At 43.4% G+C, this 8,212-nt stretch overlaps 1 non-coding gene across 1 annotated transcript; it reads right to left on the reverse strand.

Moving 5' to 3' along the window:
* Positions 1-345: 345 nt before the first annotated feature.
* On the reverse strand, positions 346-1,292 carry LOC143508126 (18S ribosomal RNA). Its single transcript, XR_013129189.1, has one exon. It is a non-coding gene; the product is annotated as an 18S ribosomal RNA (ribosomal RNA).
* Positions 1,293-8,212: the final 6,920 nt, after the last annotated feature.

Consider the following 8,212-nt stretch of genomic DNA (forward strand, 5'->3'; position numbering starts at 1 on the left):
CTTGGTTTCGGGGGGGCTGAACTAAAGCGCTCTTTGCTCAGGGTTTCTAACTAGATCATGATGCAAAAGGTACGAGGTTGTAGCTCTGCTTTTTTATGCTTGGATGGTTTATTTCATTTCTTTTTCAGCTTTCCCTTGCGGTACTTTTTTATTGCGCTGTGGAACCTTTTCTGTCGCCCATACTCAGGTTGAAGAATGTTTTATTTTGGATTTTTGGGGTAAGTAGAATGTAATATATTGGTGGGGTATTCTGTAAATTAGGCTAGCTATTTGGCTCAGAGCGATTCAGTTCGCATGAATGTCTTCTCGGTGTAAGGGAGATGCTTGGCTTCTCAGCCACGCTCTGGTTATTCCAAGTGCACCTTCCGGTACACTTACCATGTTACGACTTTCCTCCCTGAATCATGGGTTTATGTTTATATAATTGGTTATTAGTTGAATAGGGAGGGTGACGGGCGGTGTGTGCGTGTCTCAGAGCCAGATTCAAAAGTACACTCTATTTACTTTTTACTACTAAATCCACCTTCGGGCACATGTTTCAGGGTGCCTTTTGTGATAGTCTATGATAGAAAATGTAGCCCACTTCTATCCCACCTCGTACGCTACACCTCGGCCTGACATTTTGGGGTAGTCCCTTCTTGCCTACTATTTTCCCTTCATGGGGTTGGCTGATGACGGCGGTATATAGGCGGAGAAAACAAGAGGTGGTGAGGTTAAACGGGGGTTATCGGTTCTAGAGCAGGCTCCTCTAGGTGGGTCTGAGTCACCGCCAAGTCCTTTGAGTTTTAAGCTAGTGCTCGTAGTACTCGGGCGGATGCTTGCAGTAGGGTGGTATCTAAGTTTATGGCTAAGCATAGTGGGGTATCTAATCCCAGTTTGTTTCTTAGCTTTCGTGGGGTCAGGCGGGATAAAGCTACTTTTGTGTTTGGGCTTCGTGTTTCCAGAAAACGTACGACGGCCTGGGAAATATTTGGCTTTAATTGTTTGTACTCCTTAACCACGCTTTACGCCGGGGCTATCAACTGGGGCCTCTCGTATGACCGCGGTGGCTGGCACGAGTTTTACCGGCCCTATTAGTCTTAACTAAGTCAAGTTTTCACTTATAGCTTAATGTTTGTTACTGCTGAATACCCTTGAGGGAGTGGCGAAGCAAGGCGTTTTGGGCTAATGGGTGTGCCTGATACCTGCTCCTCATCTTCGGGTGGAAGGTTGAGGGCATTCTCACGGGGGTGCGGATACTTGCATGTATAAATTGGACTATAGCTGATAGTAAAGTCAGGACCAAGCCTTTGTGCCGATGAGACTTTTTAAAGTCTATCTTAATATCTTCAGAATTATGCTTTGTTTTAAGCTACATTAGCTTTACATTAAAAATTCTGTGTATAATAATGTATACGTAGTGATAAGGGGTATCTATCATTAGTGCCATTCGAGCTTTTCTGGTTTTGGGGTTTGACAGAAATATATAAGATTCGTTCGGCGTAGGGGGTAGGGGGGTTTGCCGCGCAAAAACGTAGTTTTTGGAGGAGGGGGAGATCTATATAGGATCATGGAGTAAAGAGTGATATGTTATGCTCTTGATATCAGTTATGTAAGTCTTTTATAAATGCTAATAAGGTATTACATTTTTAACACCGCCTCCAAGAAATAATACCACCTTGCTAATCATTTCGGTTTGATGCATGAACTATGCCAAGTGAAAGTGACCCGAAAAAAAAAAATACCAGATGCATTTAAAAGAACGCCTTGGCTTGGTGGGTCATGGAGATGTTGGGTTAACACCATTAATCAGATGCACCTTAGATGACACTAAATGGGGGATGTTTACCTAATATGGCCCTGAAATAGGAACCAGATGCCAGTAATAGATCATTTTGTGCTACCCCCACGATATTTGTCCCTGATCGTTCAAGGATCGAATGCATTAAGTTATGGACTTGTTGGTGGTTTCTTACTACATTAATATAGTGAGTGTTCGATTTTAGGTGGGTCCAGGCATAGAAACATTTGTGATGGAGGTATGGGAGATATTCAATTTATCAGGTTAAGTTAAATTTTCTGTAGTAACAAAGTTTATGGGCATGTCATGTTGTAGTTATTTTGTTGTTGTTATGAAGCATTTAATAAATTTTTTGGTATTGTTAATGTGATGTGCTTAAAACTATGAATGTAAGGTTACATATTATGTACTATCTCATAATGTAATGTTTACATATAATGTACTAGACCATTATGTAATAGGTACATATGGTGTACTAAACCATAATGTAATATATACATGTAATGTGGTAGATCACCATGTGATGCGCGTTTGTAATAATGTAATGCAGAGAATAGTTTAGTTAGAATTCTAGTTTTGGGGACTAGTGGTGGGAGTTAAAATCTCTCTTTTCTGGCACTAGGGAAGATTTTAACTTCCAATCTCCGGATTACAAGACCGGCGCTTTATGAGTTAAGCTACTAAGGCGAGGCTAGTTTAGTAGCTTGTTTTCATATCAGCCGGCCGCGGGGAAGAAAATTAGGAAGAGGGCGAAGTAAAGGGCGGAGGCGATTTGGCCGATAATAACGAAGGGGTGTTCGACGGGTATTCCTCCGATTCAGGTCAAAATAATTACGTCTGCCACGAGAATTCAGAATAGGAGTTGGGATAGGGGGCGGAAGGTGGCCCCTTGCTGTTTAGATGTGTGGAGGAGAGGAACAAGTATAAGGACTAGGATGGAGAATAGGAGGGCAAGGACGCCCCCTAATTTGTTAGGGATTGAGCGCAAGATGGCATAGGCGAATAAGAAATACCATTCGGGCTTGATGTGGGGCGGGGTGACTAGGGGGTTGGCGGAGGTGAAATTTTCAGGATCGCCCAACAGGTTAGGGGAAAATATGGCGAGGTAAATAAGGGCCAGGAGCATAATGAAGAATCCTAAAAGATCTTTATATGAAAAGTAGGGGTGGAATGGGATTTTGTCTGTGTCTGAGATTAATCCTGTGGGGTTATTTGAGCCGGTTTCATGTAAGAAGAGGGCATGAAGGAGGGTTGCGGCAACAACTGCGAAGGGAAGGAGGAAATGGAAGGCAAAGAATCGGGTAAGTGTTGCGTTATCTACGGAAAAACCCCCTCAGAGTCATTGAACGAGGGCATCTCCTACGTAGGGGACGGCTGAGAGGAGGTTGGTAATTACTGTTGCCCCTCAGAAGGATATTTGGCCTCATGGGAGGACGTAGCCAACAAATGCTGTTATTATTACTAAAAGGAGGAGAATTACACCAATATTTCATGTTTCTTTGTAGAGATAAGAGCCATAGTATAAGCCTCGTCCGATATGAAAATAAATACAGATGAAAAAGAATGAAGCTCCATTAGCATGAATATTTCGCACGAGTCAGCCGTAATTTACGTCCCGGCAAATGTGGGCGACTGAGATGAAGGCGGTAGAAATATCTGAGGTATAATGTATGGCTAAAAATAGTCCTGTAACAATTTGTGCTGCAAGGCAGAGTAGGAGAAGAGAGCCAAAGTTTCATCAGGCTGAGATGTTGGCGGGGGCGGGAAGATCAATGACTGAGTCATTGGGAATTTTGATTAGGGGGTGGGTTTTTCGAAGGCTGGCCATTAAAGTTTTTGTAGTTGAGTAACAACGGTGGTTTTTCAAGCCATTAGTCTTGGTTAAAGTCCGAGCAAGAACTATGACTTATTTTGTTTATCTTTTTTTATTAGGGTTAGTATTAGGGTTAGTAGCGGTTGCTTCTAATCCTGCCCCCTATTTTGCTGCGTTGGGGTTGGTAATAGCTGCGGGGGTGGGGGTGTGGAATGTTGGCAGAGCATGGTGGGGCTTTTTTATGTTTAGTTTTGTTTTTAATTTATCTTGGAGGTATGCTTGTAGTTTTTGCGTATACTGCAGCTTTAGCTGCTGAGCCGTACCCTGAAAAATGAGGGGATCGCTCTGTTGTCAGCTATATTTTGGTATATGGCCTTGGGTTGGTGGTTGCGGGATTTATACTTAATAAGTATTGATTTGAGGGCTCTTGGGTTGTAATGGAGGGTGTAAAAGAGTTTTTTGTTTTGCGGGGGGATTCTAGCGGGGTAGCTTTAATATATTTTTCAGGCGGGGGGATGTTAATTGTATGTGCGTGGGCTTTATTATTAACTCTTTTTGTGGTATTAGAATTAACTCGAGGGCTGGGGCGGGGGGCTTTGCGAGCGGTTAGGTGGCGATGAGGATTGCAAGTACGCCTGAGATGAAGAATGTTGTTATGTAAATTTTGATTATTCCTCGTTGGGCATCACTTGTAATTGTTGCTATTTTAACTTGTATAGTTGAGAGGCCTTTTGGGCCTGCGGTTTCTAATCATGTTTGATCAAATTGGGTTGCAATTGATTGACCTAATACCAGGGTTAGTTTGGGGAACAAGCGGTGAATAATTGTGGGGAAAAACCCTAGTATGTTTGAGAAATGGTGGAGGGGCAGGGTTGGGGTTGTTTTAAGTTGTTTTGAGGTAAGGGTGGCAAGTTCTATTGCAATTAGTAGTCCTATGATAGTAACTATGAGGGCGGCTAATTTTAGTGTGGGGGTTATTGTCATGACTTGGGTTTTAGATGGAAGGAAGTTGGATGTGATGAGAAGGCCTGCAATGATGCTTCCTCATGCGAGTCGTTTAATAGGGTTGATTACAGTGGGGTTGTTTTCATTAATTGGGCTTAGGGGGAGAAATCGGGGGGTGGTTATTGTTGCGAAGAAAATGACTCGGAAGCTGTAGATTGCAGTGAAGGAGGTGGCGATTAGTGTGAGGGCAAGGGCTCAGGCGTTTAGGTAGGAGGTATTTAAAGCTTCGATGATTGCATCTTTTGAATAAAATCCTGCTAGGAAGGGGGTGCCGGTGAGAGCTAGACTTCCAATAGTGAGGCAAGAAGATGTAAATGGTAAAAATTTGTGTAGTCCTCCTATCTTGCGAATGTCTTGTTCGTTGTTAAGGCTATGAATAATTACCCCGGAGCAGAGAAAAAGTATTGCTTTGAAGAAGGCGTGAGTACAGATGTGAATAAAGGCTAGTTGGGGTTGATTTAGTCCAATTGTTACTATTATAAGGCCTAGTTGGCTGGAGGTTGAAAATGCTACAATTTTTTTGATATCATTTTGTGTAAGAGCGCAGGTTGCTGTAAATAGGGTTGTAAGAGCGCCTAGGCATAAGCATAGGGTGAGTGCAACAGGATTATTTTCTATTAGGGGGTGTAGTCGGATAAGTAAAAAGATTCCTGCAACAACTATTGTACTTGAGTGTAATAGGGCGGAGACAGGGGTTGGGCCTTCTATTGCTGAGGGAAGTCAGGGGTGTAGGCCAAATTGGGCAGATTTGCCCGTGGCAGCGAGAATTAGACCAAGAAGAGGCAGGGTCATGTTGGTGGTCTTGGATATAAGAAAGATTTGTTGAAGTTCTCATGAGTTTATGTTGGTTGCTAGTCAGGCTATGGTTAGTATTAGTCCGATGTCTCCTACTCGATTATAGATTACTGCCTGAAGGGCTGCTGTGTTTGCGTCTATACGGCCGTATCATCAGCCGATTAGAAGGAAGGATATAATGCCTACGCCTTCTCAGCCAATGAATAGTTGAAATATATTATTAGCTGTGACTAGAATAATTATTGCGACAAGAAATAGTAGCAGACGTTTGGAAAATTGGTCAATATAGGGGTCGGAGTGCATATACCATGTTGTAAACTCCATGATAGATCAAGTGACGAAAAGTGCAATAGGGGTAAAGATGAGGGAGTAGTGGTCGAAGTTAAAGCTAATATTAATATCGAAGTTTATAATATTTATTCAATACCAGTTTGTGGTGATGCCTTCTAGGCCTGTGTCTAAAAAATAGGCCAGGGGGATTAGGCTTACGAAGAATGCAGTGCTTACGGCTTTTTTAACGTGGTGGGATGCTTTAGGTAGAGTGAGGGGGTAAATAATAATAATAAGGATTAGAGGGGGGAAGATTGAGAATACGATTGCTTGAAACATAGCTACTACTTGGATTTGCACCAAGAGTTTTTGGTTCCTAAGACCAATGGATGAGCTGTTATCCTTTAGAAGCTCGATAGAGCCGTGGAGTTTAACCACGGGAGTAAGAATTAGCAGTTCTTGTTGCTTCTGGCCTCTTTCGGTGGGCAAGAGGATTTTAACCTCTAATTGCAGAGTCACAGCCTGACGTCATAAATTTAACTATGCCTACAGTAACATCATCCTCACATTAGTTCGGGTTTTAAAATAAGGAGTACTATTGGGATAAGGTGTAAGGCTACTAGCAGGTGTTCACGTGTGTGAAACGGCTGAAGGTTAAGGGTGTGTTGTGGAATTGGACCTCGTTGTGTTGTTAAAAATAGGTGGAGGGAGTAAGCAGCTGTAATGAGCGTGCCGGCTCCGGTAATAATGATGGTTCATTGAGATCAGTTAAATAGTGCTGAAATAATTATGAGTTCTCCCATAAGGTTTGGAAGAGGGGGTAGTGCGAGGTTGGCTAGATTGGCGATGAATCATCAGAAGGCGGTGAGAGGAAAAATTATTTGTAGGCCACGAGCGAGGATTATAGTTCGGCTGTGTGTACGTTCATAGGTTGTGTTTGCAAGGCAGAATAGGGCAGAAGATACTAGGCCGTGGGCAATTATAAGAATGATTGCTCCGGAAAAGCCTCAGGGGGTTTGAATTAAAATGCCGGCTGCGACGAGGCCTATGTGACTAACAGATGAATATGCAATTAATGATTTTAGGTCTGTTTGACGTAAGCAGATTGAGCCTGTTATAATAATGCCTCAGAGAGCAAGAATAATAAATGGGTAGGCCGTTTCTTTTGTGAGGGGGTCGAGTACCACTGTTACTCGTATTATGCCATAGCCCCCAAGTTTTAGGAGAATTGCGGCTAGTACTATTGACCCGGCTACGGGGGCTTCTACGTGGGCTTTAGGAAGTCAAAGATGTGCTCCGTATAGAGGTATTTTTACGAGAAAGGCCAGTAGGCATCCGGCCCATCAGATTTTGTCCCCTCAAGTTTCAAGAAGTGTGGGCTGTAGGTGGGGTAAGATAAGTATAGAGAGGGAGCCGGTGTCTCGTTGTAGGAGAAGGAGTGCTACAAGAAGCGGGAGGGAGCCGGCGAGGGTATAAAATAGGAAGTAAGTTCCTGCATTGAGGCGTTCTGCTTGATTGCCCCATCGTGTAATAATAATTAGGGTTGGAATTAGAGTTGCTTCAAATATTACATAAAATATGAGGAGCTCAGTTGCGCTAAATGCTATAATGAGAAATAATTGTAGGGAAGCAAGAAGGGTAATATATGTTCGTTGGCGGGTCAGAGGTTCTGGGCGGATGTGGTTTTGGCTTGCAATAATTATGAGGGGAAGAAGTCAGCAAGTGAGAATAAGAAGTGGGGTTGAGAGGGGGTCTGTTGCTGAGTAGGGGTTAGAAAATAGTCAGCCTGTTTCTGAGTGTAGTCCTAATCAGGTAAGAGATAGCCCGGCAATTAAGAGGCTTTGGGCCGTGGTTACAGCTCAGAGCCACTTTTGGGGTAATAGTCAGATTGTTGGAAATAATATGATTGTTGGGAGTAAAATTTTTAGCATTGTAGTAAGTTTAGGTTTTGGAGACGGTCAGTGCCATGAGTGCGGGCGGTGGCAATAAGCAGGCCCAATCCTGCGCTGGCTTCGCAGGCTGACAGGGTTAGAAGGAGCATTGGGGTGGCGGAGGATGCAATGGACTCTAGTTGAAGGGCTCAAAGTGCCATAGCAATAAAAAGAGATAATATTATGCCCTCTAAGCATAGTAGGGCGGATAATAAATGAGAGCGGTGAAAAGCTAGGCCTATAAGTCCTAGCGTGAAGGCTGATGTGAAAGCAAAGTGGGTTGGGGTTATAAGGAGGTCGTGGACTTTAACCACGATTGGCTGAGTCGAAATCAGGGGTCTTATTTGGACTAACGCTCCTATTCTGCTCATTCGAGGCCTCCTTGGGCCCATTCGTGAATTAGCCCTAGGGTTAGGATAATTAGAATTGCTACGGCTCAAAGGAAGGCAGAAATGGGTTCGCATGCTTGGTTGGCTCAGGGGAGGGGGAGGAGTAGTGCAATTTCTAAATCAAATAAGAGGAATAGAATAGCAACGAGAAAGAATCGTAGTGAAAAGGGGAGGCGGGCGGACCCCAGGGGGTCAAAGCCTGATTCGTAGGGTGAAAGTTTATCTGCAT

Source organism: Brachyhypopomus gauderio, unplaced genomic scaffold, assembly GCF_052324685.1.
Source record: "Brachyhypopomus gauderio isolate BG-103 unplaced genomic scaffold, BGAUD_0.2 sc801, whole genome shotgun sequence".
NCBI classification, from domain to species: Eukaryota; Metazoa; Chordata; class Actinopteri; order Gymnotiformes; family Hypopomidae; genus Brachyhypopomus; species Brachyhypopomus gauderio.